Source organism: Podarcis liolepis (assembly GCF_965112155.1).
Source record: "Podarcis liolepis genome assembly, chromosome: 4".
Taxonomy (NCBI): domain Eukaryota; kingdom Metazoa; phylum Chordata; class Lepidosauria; order Squamata; family Lacertidae; genus Podarcis; species Podarcis liolepis.
This window is the reverse complement of record NC_139558.1, coordinates 65,375,967-65,393,938: the sequence shown is the minus strand read 5'-3', so window position 1 is coordinate 65,393,938 and position 17,972 is coordinate 65,375,967. Positions and strand designations below refer to the sequence as shown.

Sequence of the window (17,972 nt, the reverse complement as noted above, 5' to 3'; positions counted from 1 at the left end):
ATTCGAACCTATGTTCAGTGCTGTGCAGTGAGCCATTGGAGGCTGCTGCTCTCCGTGTGTGTCTTTGGCTGCCTTGGTTGCCTGTCCTGGTTCCTCCCCTTAGCTATTTGGCAAAAAAAGTTTTTCCTTTCTCTGGGTAGGTCTCAAAATCTTTGATTCAGGAGCTCTCTCTCTCTTTCTCTCTCTGTGTGTGTTTGTGTGTTTGCTCTGCAGTCATTCTGCCCAGGGCGTTATGTGGGTGTGTTTTCTCCTTCTCTTTCTTTGTGCTTTGTAGCTAAAACAGTGTGTGTGAATGGTATAAGGGGATTTGAACCCCTGACCGTGAGGTTGCCTTGGGACTGCCTGTAACAGGGTTACAAGCTGTGGGCTTTTTTTGTGTCTTGTTCTCGTGGTGATGTAAGAGTGTGTGCCAGGGTGGACTGGGATTTCTACATTGCCATTAGCTCCTTGTATTGGAGGGGGGGGGGGAGGTCATGTGGCCACTGGTGGCAGTACAGTCCCCAATTGTGGCCCAGAGTGGCTGGGGAAACCCAGCCAGATGGGTGGGGTATAAATAATAAATTGTTGTTGTTGTTAGACTGTGGTGGTGTTTCCTGGGACACTGTGGGAGTGTCTATTATTCTAATGCATCTTTAATATTTTTTGTATATATGTTCCCTTTTTCTCCTGGCCATGCAGCAGAGGTGTATTTCTGGCCCTGGCCTAATTTGAGGGCTCTGTTAGACACGATTAAGAAGAGCTCAGGTTACAATGACAGGTAGAGAGACCTTTCTATGAGAGCAAGTTATTTGGTGGGTTATTTTGTCCATTCTGCACTGTGGAACTATATGTGGCCTCTGCAGAATGCCACAAAAGTCCTGACAGTTTCTGAATCAGAGGTCCAATCCAGCTTCAATTTGGGGTTGAACTGGAAGGATACGTCCTTGGGCATTTAAAGATGCTGCCATGAACCCAGAGATAAATAGTAGCTTCAGTGCATACTTAGACTTCAAAAACAACTTTGTTGCCAATGTCAGCAAACTACTCTGCATAGAGTGAACTCTCTTGTGAAGTTAGCTTTTGCATCATCAGAAACCTGAACATGTGCCAAAACTGCAATAACAAAAACCTCTCACTGTTATTGTTTATAAAGACAAATCAGCTAATTGAACAGTACCACACTGAAATCGCTTTTGAAAACGAAAAGACAGTTGTGAACTAACAAGGAACTGGTTTGTGGCATTATGGTCATGCGTGTCCTCCTGGTGTAATAACTGTATAAGTTTGGCCGAATATCTAATGGTAAATTAGTGATTGCATTGCCACCAGATGAAAATATAATAATAGCATAAAGCCACCGAATAACTGTAAATGGCAGAACAATAAAGCCAAAATTAGCCAGAGGCAAAAAGGATTTAAAACTGTTAGATCAAACAGCAATTATAAACTTCTAAAAAGCCTGGGCAGATAAAAAGGCCTTCATCTGGCACTAAAAAGTGCAGTGCTTGAATCTGGCAAACCTCTGTGAGATCATGTGAACTCCAGAGATGGGGTGCCAGCACTGAAAAAGCCCTACACATGCATCAAAATGAATTGGGAACTAGGTGGGGGAATGGTGAGGTGACAGAAAGCACTCCACCTCTTTAGCCTGAGGATAGAGAACACCATTTTAAAAAAGTGCTTCTTTAAAAACTAGCATATAAACCTTGCTTGTTGCGCTGGTTTTATGAATGCAGGAGCCCTGCTGGAAAGACGCAAGGGTCTTTCTAGTACAGCATTCTTTTTCCAACTGTAGTCAACCAGACAGTTCTGGGCATTCAGGCAAAAGTTCTATTGTTGTTTGCCTACCCTCCAAGAACTGATATTCAAAGGAATGTCGTCTCTGAATTGGGAAGCTTGCTTTAGTAATTGTGGCTAGTGCCTGTTCAAGGACCTGCCTCCCATGAAAATATCTAATCCCATTTTAAATAAATGAAGTTGATATGCTTTTAAACATTATAATCTTAATTCTTTATGTGTGTCTGTGTGTTTTTTAAAAAAACATTTTGTTTCAGATTTCTAGTATGTTGCCTCCAGGCTGTCTTTGTAAGGCAACTAGCAAACTAAATAAAAATAAAAATTAATAATAATAAAATTATTTTAGGAGATCTGCTATCCAATAGTGTCAACTGTGCAAAGAGGTTGCCCCAGCTGCAAACTTAGTGGGTGGATACAGGCAACTGATATGGAAATTGTATCTGCAATATGGGTGTAATAATGCTGACCTACTTTCGAGGAGTGTAACAAGAATCACAATGTACATGGAGTGCTTGGAACACTATAAAGTGCAACACAAGTACTAAATATTATCATTATTGCAACAGATTTTTAACCTGTGCTTTCTGAAAGACAGCCTTCTGAAAGACAGCTATATTCACAAAAGTTAGTGCCAATTCTGTTTTCCATCTCTTTGTTGTGGGGGTGGGTTTGAGAGGGGATGGGCAAATGTAAGGTGCAAAATTCCCACTTGAAGGTGAGGGTGAGGAAAGGAAACAGGAGGAAATATGTTAGGGGTTATACCTGAGAATTGAACTTTAGTAAGAGTATATGGTGGAGAGGGTTAAGTCTCCTGCCTCCTAGAGACAAGAAAAGGAGGCACAAATTCTCATTTCATCTCATTGCCGTTTAATTGTAAAGACGTGTGGAAATTAAAAATGCTGGAAGCTAATCCCTGCAAATTCATTATAACCACTGTGGTTTGTGGATATCTGTAGCTAGCCACAATCCACAGGCCAAGAGGAGCTGTATTAAATCAATATGAACATGGTTCCCCCGCCGCCTTTTGGCTTTTTATGTCTGTTTTGCCAACGAAGTGTCATACGGGTGCAATCCACATACCTATCGAAACCAATGAGCACAATTCCATAGATTTTAATGGATCTGGAGAATACCTAGCAAAATTAAAGCGTGAGATGCGTTTGGTTTTGTTGATAGCCCGCAGGGTTTATGTAATAGGGCACACAAGACGGGGGAGCGGGCGTGTGAGGTTGGAAGGAGAGAATAAATCTGGGAGCCGATCAGATTCGGGGACCGCCCGATCGCCGAGATGGAATGCATCTCCTGAATTAATACGACGACCCCGACCTCCCGGCCAGAGAGCTCGGCTTTTAATTCTGCAAAATCCAATTTGTGCGCCTGCAATTGAGATGGATGGTGCTCTTTAAACCAGTGTCTGCTATTTTGTGGGTGGGTGGGGGGGCAAGTGGAGGCGGGAGGAGAACGTGTGTTCGCCCTGTGCTGCGCCGCAGCCCGACTCCCTGCCTCACTCGCCCGGTCTCTCGATTTTGGTAAGAGCCTGCTTCAGGCTTACGCATCTCAGCGCGGCGAGGTGTCGTGTGTGCTTTTGCAGCGTGCGGCGCGGCTGCCGTACCTGGGAGACGAGGGGCCCTGAGGTGTGGGAAGTGTGCAGAGCGTCCGTGTGTGTGTTTTGTGTGTGCGCGCCCTGCCTGGGTGTGGCTTAGGCTTGGGACGTGTGCCTCCCCCTCGCATTGCCACAGAGACACTTCTATGCCTTCTGATGCCTTGAAATAAACGTGCCGAGATTCCAGGCTGGCTCCGAGGAGTTCCTGGTGGAGATGGCTTTGCGGGGTGTGTGTGTGTGCGGTGGGGGGAAAGAATATATTTTTTTTAAAGGGCAGCATGTCGCTTTAAGAAGTGCCATTGGGTGGCTGCGTCTTTAAGAGGGAAGAGGCGGCGGAAAGAAAACTACCTTGAGGTATGAGGCTGGCCTATGCTAATTGCGGGGGCGGTGCCAGGATGAATGGAGGGAGGTGAGGGCGGTGCTGCTTTACAGGGGAGGAAGGACCCATGCATTCAAGGCCTGTCTCTTTAAGGAATCAGTTGATACCATTCCGTGAGAGAGGGAAGGGGGGGATCTAGCCCCCCCTCTCCTCTCCATCGGGACACTACCATTCCCGTTGCTGGGGAGGCGAGGCGGCCCCGATGGCTTGGAGAAGTCAAAGTCTGCCCGTGAGTGAGGAGGGGACGTTCCATTGATTGGGTGGGCCGGGGGGGTTGGGGGAAGCGCGCGCGCGATAGGCTGCTTCATTCGCGGGGAGCGGACGGGGGGGGCGCGCAAGAGAAGGAGGGAGGCCGAGGGGCGATGGGCGGTACCATGTGGGAGAGGGGGAGGAGGAGAAGGAGGGGGGAGGCTGGCTGGCTGGCGGACAATGGAGCCTGTGTGTGTTTGCGGGAAAGGAGCGAGTTCGCCGTCGCCGGGGGGAGACGCTGCGCCGCCGCCGCCGCCTCCTGCCCGGGGCTGAGAGGTGCCCCCCGGCCGGGCCAGGCCCCTCCGCCCTTGGTGGGCAAGAGCGGTGAGCGTGCGGAGGGAGGCGGGCAGGAGGATCCTCCGCATGGTGCCAGCGGCACCCGTGGAAACTGCGGGCCGTGGGGAGGCGGGCTGTGCGCGCGCGTGTGTTGAGGTGGTGCTGGGGGGGGGGGCGACGCGGCGAGAGGACGAGGGGCCGCCGGGTAACCGCCATCCTGCCTGCCTGTTCGGGGGAAAGTTTCGGAGTTTGGGGGCTGGTCGAAAAACCTGGCGCGGGCGGGTGCGGGGAGCGTGAGGTGGGGGCACGGGCGGGAGGGAAAGAGGCGGGAGGGGTCGGCGCTTGGCAAAGCAAGGCGGGGGTGGGGGCGGCTCCGATTAGTCGCCCGAGGCGGGCGGGGGGGGCGGGTTGGAAGGAGAGCCGTGGAGGAGGCCGGAGGGAGGAGGCGTGTCCATCGCATGAGGGGAAGAACAAACGGCCTGGGGGGGGGGGGAGAGAAACCTTGAGTCTGGGAAAAGGGGGGCGGGTGGGCTATCTGTGTACACGGAGTAGTATGTGGATGCGCTTGGGTGTGTGTGTGGATGGTGTGCGTGTTGTGGCAAGGCGGGTGTCTGGGCAGGAGATGCCAGCCCTTTGGGGCGGGGGGGTTCGTGCGTCTCTGTGGGTAACGGAGGAAGGCAGCCTGGGTTAGGAAAACAGGGTGGAAGGAACGGAGTGAGCCTGGGAATTTGGGGGTAAGGAACGCTTCACACTCCCCCACCCCCGTTTTCCTTCTCCCCGTTCCAGTTAAATAAGGGGATTTGCTATTGTGGGTCGCCGCTGAAAGGGGGAGGATTTTGCAGATGCTTCTGGAGGTGAGGAGCTGCTTTAGGCTTTGAGGTTGGGGGGGGGAAGGAGAGGGACGGAGTGTGTGTTTGTGTCTTCTGGGCTACCTAGGCAGTCGCCATGGGCCTTAGGGGGCAGTTCAGAAGAATAAAAGTGCAAGGGGGTAAGAAAACGGTTTGTGGATCCAGTGCATACAATGGGGTGGCCGTAGGTGACCCTCCGCAAGGCTGTTAAGAAAGTAAGGTGTGCAGAGCTGTTTAAGAGGTCTTTCTGTACATGACCAGAGAGCATAGTGCTCCCCTCAGAGGGACTGTGAACTAGATGCCCAGTCTGCAAGGAGTACTATTCCACATTGCTAGTTAAAGGGATCTGTAGATCTTGGGGGGGGGGGGATAAAAATCAGGGGCTTGATAATTTCTCCTGAAGTGCTGTGAATATTGGTCAGTCCCTGTTTGCTTAATTGCATGCGTAGGTAGATGGTGCAAATCTGTTGAGGTTATCTCCACCCTGGAAATTTACACATTCAGTCATTTTTTAGTTCTGTAGTTAAAACCACATACAGATTAGATCATACTATGCATTGGTCTTAAAGTAATAGACTAATTGCTCTTACATTCCAAAACCATTTTTGTAAATGGGGAGACAGACATGCTCCTAAGTTTTGACCTGTGATATGTAGAATTAGTACAGAGTTTCAAAGCTGAATTGGGTAGGAGAGGCCACACAATTCAGTAGGGCCTTTTTCTCCTAGCCTTTCTTGAGTCTGGTCTTTAGGTCACTTGAATGTTGATGTAGCATCTACAAAGAGAACTTGGTTTTTCCCCTGAAATGCTAAATACTCTGGTGTGCTATCTTAACTTCAGTTTGTCAATCTTTGCGTTCAGTTTATTCTACCTCCCTGTTTGCTACTTTTTTCTTACTAAACTAATGCTCCATTTAAATAAACAACAGAGTAGGCTGACTAAAATGCAGTCCATCAACTTGTGTTAAGAGGAGAGGAAAAAATGTCTATTTTGGTTCGCACTGAAACTGGAGTTATTTTAATGTGTTGTAAAATGGTGGCGAGGTAGAAAACATTTGTGTAAAAGTAGTTAAAAGAAAAGCACATTGGAGTATAGCAGCGTGGGCACATCATATCATCCACAAATATCACTTGCTTCCATTCAGCTTTATTTTTAATTCATATATTCAAGTGTACACAGTCTGTAGTCATTGCAGCGATTCCTGGAGGGGTAGTTCCTTAGTACTTTCTATCTGAGGGGAACTGAGGGCACTTCCACAAATGAAGCTAAGAACTTCATTTATATATCACGTTGAATACTGTTGTCTGAGTGTGGTGTGTTAAGAAATGCTTTTAAATGGCATGTATGTTCTCATTATTATGGCTCTTCCATTCAGCTTACAGATGAAATGAAATTTAGCCAGTTGGTTGGAATAGTGTCATGAATGTGAACTAGTTTTCCTCAAAACTGCCTGGTAAATTTTTGGTCCATAAACCAAATTTGGAATGTAAAACTAATTCAACATACTGTACATTTATTTCCTACTTGAAATAAACTTGATTTTGCTTAGCTTGAGGTAGGGCTCAGCAACCTGGTCAATGTGTGCTGGGGGGGGGGGGATCCAGCAGAAGAGCTGCAGCTAGTTTACACTGATTTACATTTATCTAAAGCGTGTCACTTGACATATTCTTTTGGTGTCAAGTTAGATGTTGCATTTATGAGTCATGTGTATTAAAATATGGTGAACATGGACTATCTTTATTGAACTTGGAAGATGTTGCACTTTTAAATAATGATGCTCAGGATTTTTGTTGTTCTCACTTATGGTTTTAAGCCAAATAAGAGTGACCTGGGACCTCGTGTGGGGGTGTGTGTGAAGTGAAATGGTTGCTGATAAGAGGGAGTTGCCAAACTAATACTAGTCATGTTGTTTTCTTAGCTGAGCAGTAGCACCTCATTTTGACTAGAGGAAGTAAAAACTTTATTGTTTCTGCACTTCCCAATCCCTCCAGGTAACAGTGAGCAGCTGAATTGAGGCATGGTGTTACCCTTAATGGGTGCTCCACAGCCTAGCAGTTCGAAAGCACAAATGGCCAGTAGATAAATAGGTACCGCTCCGGCGGGAAGGTAAATGGCGTTTCCGTGCACTGCTCTGGTTCGCCAGAAGCGGCTTAGTCATGCTGGCCACATGACCCGGAAGCTGTACGCTGGCTCCCTTGGCCAGTAAAGCGAGATGAGCGCCGCAACCCCAGAGTCGTCCGCGACTGGACCTAATGGTCAGGGGTCTCTCTACCTTTACCACAGCCTACTGTGCTTTCATCTGACAGCATTCTATAGGCTATCTAATTATTATAGTTGTGCCCTTGACCTTTAAAAAGCGATTGGTTAAATAGTTTACAAGTATGTGTAAGCATTAATCTTTTTAGAACAAAAAAGATACTTCAGTAATCAACAAGTTTGAGGCTTCTAATTTCAAAAACAAAGGAGTTCAGTTTGTCAGGGGCATACGAATTTTGTGTGGCCACCCAAAAAGTTGTGGCTTCCAAACATTATCACCATGCCCTTGCTTCAAGTGATGGGGTCCCTTGCTTAGAGCTAAGGAGAGGCCTTAAGGATTCGTGGAAGGGGCCTGAGAACATCTCCAAAGCACTCTGCAGCTGCTGAGACAAATCTCCCACTTCTTCATAAGCTCCAAGCTTGAGAATTGGATTTGTGTTCTTGGCATTTTATTTTTGTGTGCAAGTTGTTTATTTTTGAATATTTATATCTCATGTTTTGGGTTAAAAGAGCCCCCAGAAGAGCTTACAATATATTAAAAACATAAAGTATTGTAATAAAATAGTATTAAAACCCAGCAATAAATCATTTGTAGCAGTAGGATGCAAAGTTAAAAGATTCCAAAAACCAGGTTAAAATAAGATATTGATCATCTATCTAAAGATTATGAGAGTGTGACCCAACTAGTTTTCCTGGGGAAGGTAGCCTTGACACCACTTCTGAAAAGACCCTGTCCTATCCCCACCAATCATCCTACCATCCATGGCTCTGAATGGAAAGGACATGGAGCTGGGGATATGATGATTATCCTAAATGTTGGGAAGACTTGTGTGGGTGGATGTGTTCCATTAAATAACCTGGCTGCAAACTATTTTGAGCTTCATAGGTAATTGTGCCAGGTTACTAACAACCTTAAATTGTGCCAGGTTACTAATTGGAAGCCATGTGAGCCACAATAGCTTCCAGTTAATTTCCTGACATAGTAACAGAGTGAACTGAGTTAAATTAGTAAGGAACAAGACCTATACAACTTCATATATTTCCTAAATCTGATGAGTATACCTTGTTGATTTACAACTAGATTATTACCGGTATCTACAGTGGTTCATTATTACAACCAGGCCTCCTTTCATTGACTTTGTCACATTGTGTAAATTTTGCATGCTTTAGTTTGTTTTTCATCTATACAGAGACCATTCAATATAGGTTGTGTCTTACAACCAACTCCTATAACAGTTTGAGTCTTGCACAAGACAGTGCAGTCTTGTAATATCTACTCAGAAGTAAATCCCATTGCATTCAAAGGCATTTACTCCCCAGCAGCTGAGTCTAGGATTGCAGCCTAAGTGTGGGAATCTGCACACTGGGCATTTTTTTCTTTTCTTCTTTTTTCCAGTATTGCTCCTTTCTGTTTCATTCTGCCTTGGGCTAGCTCCACCCTCCTAAAAACAAAAAAATACAATATTTGATAGTAACTGAACAGACAAGGGAAACTTATTTTCACCAGGTGAACATAAGCTTGTGTTTTGTGCAAGTATTCATATCTGATAAATGAGCAAATCATTTCTTCATTTACATAGAGAAGAATCCTTTAACTTGCTGTATCTGGAAGATACATTGATTTGCTTTAGTGATTAAGACTGCAATCCTAATGTTAGGGGAGGAGCAAAATCCAAAGGAGATTCAACTGCCTTAATTGAAAATCCTGCGAGTTGAGCTAGCAGGATGAAAGTGAGAGTGGTGGAAGGCCTTTGGGTTCTTCCGTCCATTTCCTGCTGTGTTTTTCTGCTTTGACATTTCCCTTTCCATTTTTACTAGAGGGAGTGGAAGAAGAGATTTAAACATGTTCAGAAGTGTTACTTAAATAAATAAACAAACCTGGTTTGGGTGTGTGACAGGAGACTGGGAGGACTCAGGATCCCAGCTCCTTCCTTCCGTATTCCTTCTTGGACCATCCAGTGTTGGATGTTGGTTGGGCCAGGGTGCTGGAAGACTCATTGCAGTTAAATAAGAAGGCCTCAACATTGGATCTCTCACTCTCATGTTGGAGAGGTAGATCTGATCTTTCCTAAAGCCCCTCAGATGCCCTCCAAGAGACCATAGTATTGCAGTCTGAACTATAGGACAAGCATGTGGATAATACATAACTGAATATTAATCTAATTATTTAAGAGAAGTATACATACGTACGCACACACACATTTAAATACCATCCTTTATCCTGGTTGTATATTAAGGCAGTGTATAATCAAATTATATTGTAGTATGAGAAACAACTAGAAGATGATATCAAATAGAACCCCTAAAAGCAGAACTACAAAGAAAGCCAATTTAAATGCCTGGGCGAGTAAAACTTTTGCCTGGTGCTGAAAAGAGTGCAGCATAGGTGCCATGCCAAACCACTTTAGGGACGACATTCCATAAATGGGGTGCCAATGCTGAAAAAGCAAACTCCTTTGTGATTGTGTAAGAAAAGAAGAAGAGCCCTTTAGCATCAGTTCAAAGGCCTGTCTAATCCAGCATCTGATTTCTCACAGTGGCCAACTAAATGCCTCCCAGAGTCCCAAAAGTAGGATATGAACAGAAAAGCACTCTCTGCTCTTCTGATACTGGTATTCAGTGGCTTGCTGCCTCTGATCCTGGAGCTCATAAGTAGCCGTCATGATTAGTAACCCTTGGGAGACAAATTCATGGCAGATAAAACTAATTAAAACTCTAAATTGGTAGTTATTAATACATCTTGTTGCAGTGAATTCCAAAGTTTAACTCTGCTTTGTGAAGAAGTCTTTTTTTTTTGTCTGTCTTGAATCTCCCAGCTCTCAGCTTCATTGGATGACCCTTGCTTTTAGTATTATGAGAGAAGAAGGAAAAACTTCTCTCTATTCACTTCCTCTACTTGGTGCTTAATTTTATTACACTTTTATCATGCCTGCCTTACTCTTCCACCACTCCACTACCAACTGGATTCAAATGTTGTAGCTGTTCCTTATAGGTGTCTTGCTGTAGCGCTCTGGTAATTTTTGTGGCTCTTTTCTTCACCTTGCCCAACTCTACAGTGCAGTGACAAGAGTTGTACAGAGTTTGCCAATTGTGGTCACACCATAGATTTCTGGAAAGGCACCACAGTATTGGCAGCTTTCTTTTCAATCCCTTTCCCACTGACCCCTAACATGCCTTCACCACTGGGGGCACCTGGAGAAGGGCTTCAGCAGAATTCTCAGGACACTGGCAGGTTGGTGTGGGAATAGGTGTCATTCTGGTGTGCTGTGTGAAATAGATCTTGGCTGCCACTTTTTATACCAGCTTTAGTAACGACCTGTTCATGTAAAGTATAACTCAGTGGTATTAGGCAACGCTTTTACAATTGCGTGCAATTCACGGAAAAGTTCTCTTGGGCTTTTATCCTGGAACAGCCAACCTGCAGTTGCAGTACTTCAAAAAAATGAAGACAGAAATAAAACTATATAGTAGCAGCTATTAAACAAAAAAACTTTTTTTTTTTAAAAAAGGCAGCTGTGCTAAATAAGCAGATGGCCAAATTTTCAAGCATCATCGTTTTGTGGAATATTGAAAATATTTGACCATGGTCAAATAATACATAGTCAATTGACTGTTGACTAGTTAAGTAATGTGCCAATCTTACCTATGTGTTTGAAGAGAAGGGGTTTGTTTTCTGGTCTGTGTAAGAGACCTTTTGGTGAGAGCTGATGTTTGCCTGCTGGAGGTGATGGTGCTCAGAGGGGGTCTACCCATAATTTTTTGATATGGGCTTGTTTGAAGCTGTCAGGATTTTGAAAAGTAGAGGGTATTATTTTATATTATTTTATTTATTTTAAAGGGATGGTCAGTGAGAGAGGCCAGTTTCCCTTTCATTTACAGTGGTGCCTCGCAAGACGAAAAGAATCCGTTCTGTGATTCTCTTTGTCTAGCGGTTTTTTCGTCTTGCGAAGCAAGCCCATTGACGGATTAGCGGATTAGCGCTTTTAGCGGCTTATCGGCTGATCGGATCAGCTGATAAGCAGCTTAGCAGCTTAGAAAAAGGGGTGGGGGGAAGGAAAAAAAAACCCCGCAGGAACTCGCAAGACATTGTCGTCTTGCGAAGCAAGCCCATAGGAAATTCGTTTTGCGAAGCACCTCCAAAACGGAAAACTCTTTCGTCTAGCGAGTTTTCCGTCTTGCGAGGCATTCGTCTTGCGGGGCACCACTGTACTTGTGTGTCCCTCATGAGAGGAGTTGAATTTCTGCTGTGTGGACCTCTTAGGTATTTTTTTTATTAAGTGGTCTATAAGTTAAGTTAAATAAAATAAATATTCCTTTCAGTGAAGAGGATTGAAAGATGTAGAGGAGTATTGGCTTGCTTGGGTGAGGGAAGTACAGTTGAAGCCTCCTTCATAATTATTTTGTGGTAGTTTAAGGTTTTCTGGATGATAGTTGACCTGTTGAACAGGCCCTCTTTTAAGAGACTGCTGGGGAGGACTTTTTCTATGATAGCTCCAGAATCACTCCCTTTGAAGGCATGTTCCTTTTGTGAAAATGTTTAGAGAAAGCTTCTTTCCAGGAGCTGAATTATTTTTTCCTAGCAGAAGTTACTAGTCTTTTATGGGTTTATTTTTTTGGGGGGGGGGGTCCTGATTGAAACTACCGTATCTTGAGATCTCTTCAAAGAAACTGCCTATAGGGAGCCATAACATCACTGCTCATGTTGAATGGTCCATCATCCTCTGCGGAGGATGATAAATCTCTTGGCCCTACTGGTGGAACATGGATATGTCTCCACAGTTATGCTGGACTTTAGAATTACATGGAGCAGAGTAAGGAAAAGGGAACATTATTGCACCCTTCTCTATATCTAGAAAGGATTATTTGGGTTTGTCTCTTTGTTCCTTGGCTTCCAAAGTGCTCTTAGTGCACGAACAAGCTCTAGATACCTATTTTGTATTTATATCCCACTTTATTTCCCTAACCCTACATGGTTTCACAGATATAGTTAAGTGGAGAAACAGTTATTGGCTGATTGAGGTGGGTTGTTGAACAGAGTCGCAATCCTACTCTGAATCAAACAACTTCTCCACAGTGGCTATCAGGGGGAAGCGGGATCATTCTAGAAGTTAGGCCAGACTACTGATGGTGCTGTGTGCACCTTGGGCTTCTTCATCTGTAGGAATCATCTCTGATTTCTGCAAATCTGGGCTTGGGGCTGAAGGCCAAAGTGCAGGAACAGCCCCGCACCTGAGCTTCATTTATATTTGCAGGTCTGAAGAGCAGGGGATTTTTCTTGACCTTGCATAGAGAAGAGGAGAAAAGTCTTGGTGACCAAGTTGGCTAGCAAGACCAGCTAAGATTTCTAGACTTCGGGTTGCACATGGATGTTTTCTCCTCTCCCCACCTTAAGCAATATTCTTCTTTTGTGGTTTCCATAAACTGGAAAGTGGAGGAGATAATTGGAGCTCCAGAGAGAGGAGAGTCTGTGAACCCAGGGCAGAGCCCTAAGAGCTAAACCATGGTTTAGCCATACTATCAGAACCAGGCCATATGTGAGGCTTAGATACCCGTGTGGCCAAGATTACAGCATGAAATGTTGCTTAGATTACATTGCTTCCCTTTACGGTGAGAGTGCTTGCATTTTATTTTAGCCAAAGCAAGTTTTCCTGTGGTTGTGAATAAGACTTATGTACAAAAAGCTTAGAAATGGGAGATGATAATGGCAGAACATCTAGTAGCTGAAGGTGGTGCTTTTTAAACAGTGTAGCACAGGGCTTGGCAGTTGAAACTTAGTGCTGTTGTGTAGGAATCTGAAATCACCACTTCCCTTAAATTCCTTACCAAAAAATAAAAGTAAAAGTCTATATTCTTGATCTTTATTACATGAGTATGACAAAGTTAACCTAAGTCCCAGTTAGGAAAACGGTTTTCTTGATCACAGAACCATAAGCAAAGTAGTGATACTTCAGGATTACTTTGACTCTACTGTTTATACAGCTCTAAACATCTGTAGTGATCCATAGCTTTTACGTTCAGTAGAGATACCTACTACATTCCTGTATCCTTTTCTCCTAGACAACTAAATGCTGGACGTGCTCGTGAGACGAACTGCTCAAAGATACCCAGAACTGATGCTGTACTTTGTTTAATATTCCGATCATGGTAAGATCACACTTTTCTTCCTTATAGAATTTTATATCTTGACTTGTAGTTTTCTGTTTCCAAAGAACCTTCATTTGCATGCTAATCTGTTAGAAATGCACTGTGTTTTGTCTTCAGTTGCTATGTTTTAGGATAACATTGATATTTGCTGAGAAACATGGTGTGCTCTAATCTGTCGCTCACTAGTGCCTGTGGAGTTAGTACTACAAATGGGGGGTGCACATTTGGCTGGTTTTTCTGTTATCAAAGCTTGCATTGTACCCGGTGGTACATGTAGAAGACCCCAGATTCTGCCTGTAGCATCTCCAGATTTAAAATAACCAGGGAAAGACCTTCTCCTTGAGGATCTAGTGTGTCTTTCAGTTGTAATAGATGGCACTGCCTAGTGAACCAGTAGTTTGAACTGATATAAAGCAGCTTTGTATGTTCTTATGTGAGACAGTGGCCTGGTTTGCACAACAATCCGGTAAGCCAAACTATGGTGTACTGGGACTGTGTGAATGTATAGGAGCTCACAGCCAATTTGCTGTTCCCTGGTCCTTTTTTGCTCCTGTGCCACACAGAAATTAAGCAGAAATCTGCTGTTGGCTCCAGCCCTTTGATAATGAGGAGAAAATATAACCATGAGCCTGGGTTCAGGTGACACACTAAGCCAAACTTTGGCTTAGCTCAACATGCCATGAGACTGGGGAGCAGTAAAGTGCCTGCAAGATCCCCTCTGGGAGTCTGCATGCTTGCATGGTCCCTGCTAAGCCATATTTCAGATTACAGTGTCATGCAAACCAGTCCAGTGTTACATACTTGCTCTTTTAATTTTAATCAGGGATGGGCAACCTGTGGCCCTCCAAAACTTTTGTTGGACCAGCCATGACCATTGGCCGTGCCAGCAGCACCTGAAGAGCAATAGGTTCCCCATCCCAGTTTTAGAATATAGCTTGTTCTTATGGTTACAGGAAAGCCCACTATTAGGCCAGTTTAAGAAGTCAGTTCTCACATAATCCAAAAGAGGATATTTATTATGGTACTGCTTATAATTAACATATCAGCTATAGGTATGAAGGAAGCATATTGTGAACTTTCTGATTTCAAATTCTACTTACGGATTTTCAGACATTCTTACACTGCTCTTTTACTGCTGTTCACCTGTAATTTAAACAGGCACACTAGACCACAAGGTATTTATATGTCTTGTTACCAAGTTGGAGCTATTGTCACATCTGTTTTGTATGGATTGCAATTGCTTATTCTTGGCCAAGAATTTGAGTGTAACATCTTCCAGCTATAGCAGTGAGAAGATTTCAGCATAATGAGTAATAGTTATCACAGCACACTTTTGATACAGAATTTTAGGAGGTTGACTGTTGATGGACAAATTTTCAGTCTCTGGAGAATGTGATTTCACTGAACTTCAGCTAAATTTTGTACCTCTTTATTAATGTATAATTCAGGGTGTTTATTCAAAATACCTTGTAGGATCTTTTAATGAGCCACTCTAAGCTTGGGGGGGGGAATCATTCTCTTTTCTCCCCCACCCCCATATGAAATTGATCCTGCTATTCTCAACATTTAAAGCACTAATAAACAAGGGATGGATATTGAGTCCTCTTTCCCCCAAATATATTGTAAATGTATTTGAGGGTAGGATGGCATTTAAAGAAGCTGTAGTCCACTTACTGGTTGCAAATATAACATTCTGCTGTTAGGTTTCCTTACTGAAGAAACTGGAACCCTTTGACAAAAGGAACAGTGCAAATGTTGTCTTAACATAGCTTATTCTGCTAGTTATTTGAAACTGTTTTATAATTGAGTTTTAAGATTTGATGAAGAACTTCAGCAGTAGCTCTCAAGACAGTTTTTCCTTTAGCAGATGTTAGGCTAGTTAATATTTACCTTGAGGGTACATGTCCTTACCATATGGCTTAATCTTTGGTATGGGTCTGTTATCCATATCTTCTTAGGAAAGTCAAATATCCTTGCATAAGGAACTCCTTGTTTATTTTGAGGTTTGGGGCCTCTGAACCTTTATCACACAATTTTATTTGCTTAAATATCCATGTTAAAGTGCCTTATAGCAAATTATCCATCTGGACTAAAGGAATTATCTTAGTCTGGTCATTGAATGTAACATCTGAATATGGAAGTAGATGAGAATTCAGACTGACAGTCCTACAATGTGCACAATAAGATTTGTTTGGCTCTTTCGTTTTCCCCATCTTTCATGGGTGCTCTAAACTGTGTACAAGCAGAACAATGATACAAGGCACAAGGTAGTATCACACACCCCTCAGGCTAAAAGTTGGCTCCCTTCCAGTTGGAGGGTTTTTGGGTGTTGGGTATGTTGGTTCATTGCACCCAGATCCCACAAATCACAGAAGGAACTGCAGGTCCCTGTCAGTTCAAATGGCAGACTGGGAAATTGGTGGGGTTGGCAGAGGTAGTAAAGTCCAAACCACAGAGTCCCCCAGGATGCTTGCAGAAGCCAGCTTGAAAATATGTATCCTTTGTTTATCTTTAGCACTAAATCAGTAGCAGTTGCGGGAAGCTGTTGAACACAACCATAGCATCTGTACATTACAGTAAGATAAGTGACTGGCTATCCAAGCAGCAGAAACAACTGTGAAAACAGTGGGGTGGGAGACTGTTCACCATCAACTTGAAACTTCGAAGAAACTGCTGATGTTTAAAGCTAGGGCAAGAGACTACATCTGTTAATTAGATAATTTACCTCTTTTGATATTGCAGTTGTTTTAAATGCTGTAGTCACAGGGCTGAATGTCCAAGGACTTCCTTTTATAGGTGGTGTTGAATCCACCCATCTATTCTCAGCGTATTGGACAGTAAGTGTTGGCTAGTGCCTCAAGTATGTCAAAGAATCAAATTTTTATCTATCTCTAGGGCAGGCAGTTTGAAGCAGACCATGGCTGAAACTGTCAAAGTTATCCACCTGTTCAGACAACTGATCTTACTTATATTGGTGTTCTAACCACTAGCTTTGAAAACCTGTTTGCATTTATCCTTCAACAGGCAAAAACCTCTTCGCTTGAATTATTTTTTTAAGCTCAAGGTACTCTTTAATTATTTTTAGTGGTTTTTAAATGTGAATGATGGAATTGTCTGTGCATATTGTTTACTGTTCAATTTTCAAAGTTACATTGCATCAACATACAGACAATTGTGCTTCACAAATCAATTCTATAAATTTAAAATCATAAAGAAAATATGTGCAAAGTATTGGAGCAATGTTGAGATCGTTGCCAAGCGTTAACAAAAGCCTTAAGTTATGGTAATTGGCACAAGATAGATATTTCTAAAATAAATGAATGAATCTTCTTCATGATTTTAATCTTGGCCATAGTCTTCATTTATCTCTGCTCTAACTCTCGGGCATTGGATCACATGCTAGCTACAGCAGTGCAAGCCAGTAGTCTTGATTCTTGTCCCTGTAATGGCCATTGCTTACATCACATCTGATGTTTGTTCCAGTTTCCCAGTTAAAGGGGAGAATTGAGGTTAATGCACAGAAATTGTAAAGGGGTGGTGGGATGGATCCAGAGAAAAGCCTGTAGAACAGGTTTAGAGGAAACAGGCTTTCCTACCCTGCTGAATGCAATAAGCTGTGGGATGAGGAGGCTGAGGAGGAAGGCATGCCCCATAATAAGAGTGAAGGTATCTTTCTACTTTGGAGATGGTGCCCCCTCTTGATTTTCAGGGATTTTCCTTCCTCCTCAGGACCCCCACCCACAATTCCTGAACCTTGGAAGAGACTGGTTTTTGGTGGGGGATCTGCAAGGAAATGAAATCAAAGCATTCCTGATATGCACATTTTTTCAATATCTCTCAACATAGGGGATTTAGGCTGCAATCCTAGTCCTACTTAACTGGGAATAAGCCCCACTGGATTCAGTCAGACTTACTTTTGTGTAGACTTGGTTTCATTGTGCCATTAGGATCTTAAGGTTCCAGCTTTCTCTTCTCCGCACCCTCCTGCCAACCAGGCAGAACTGGAACACACAGTTGCACGGTTAAGAAACACACAGATCCCTACATTACTTGCATTTTTCACCAAGCTAACATCTCTATTGCATACAAGCTATGATTACATGGAGTGACAAATTCTGTAACTTGAAAACTTGCATATTCTTTTTTTAAAAATGGAATACCTTTTCCTGGCATGTAGTATTATCTATCTTGTGGGAGCAGGCAAAATTACAGTTTTAAAGTGCCCGTTGTGTACACCTTCTGCATTGAAACTTAGTGAGCTGCCAAGATGGAGAGAAACCTGTTGCATTCTTCCCTGTGTGCTGCCACCTTTACATTCCTCTGCTATCATTTTTCTTTTATAGGTCTTCTAGGACGCGGGTGGCGCTGTGGGTAAAACCTCAGCGCCTAGGACTTGCCGATCGTCAGGTCGGCGGTTCGAATCCCCGCGGCGGCGCTCCCG

At 43.6% G+C, this 17,972-nt stretch overlaps 1 protein-coding gene across 11 annotated transcripts in view; it reads left to right on the top strand.

Annotated features, from left to right (window-relative positions):
• The window catches only part of BCL9 (BCL9 transcription coactivator), a 94,629-nt gene that overhangs the window by 54,781 nt on the left and 21,876 nt on the right, over positions 1 to 17,972 (top strand). For 2 of the 11 annotated variants that reach the window (XM_083498525.1, XM_083498529.1), the window contains exon 2: positions 13,445 to 13,531. The gene's annotated coding sequence lies outside the window, so the exon portion shown is untranslated. Of the gene's footprint in view, positions 1 to 3,482; positions 3,734 to 3,771; positions 3,988 to 4,094; positions 4,332 to 4,470; positions 4,489 to 13,444; positions 13,532 to 16,555; positions 17,891 to 17,972 lie in introns of those variants that run through there. The other 9 variants (XM_083498533.1, XM_083498524.1, XM_083498527.1 and 6 more) reach the window with 9 other exon arrangements.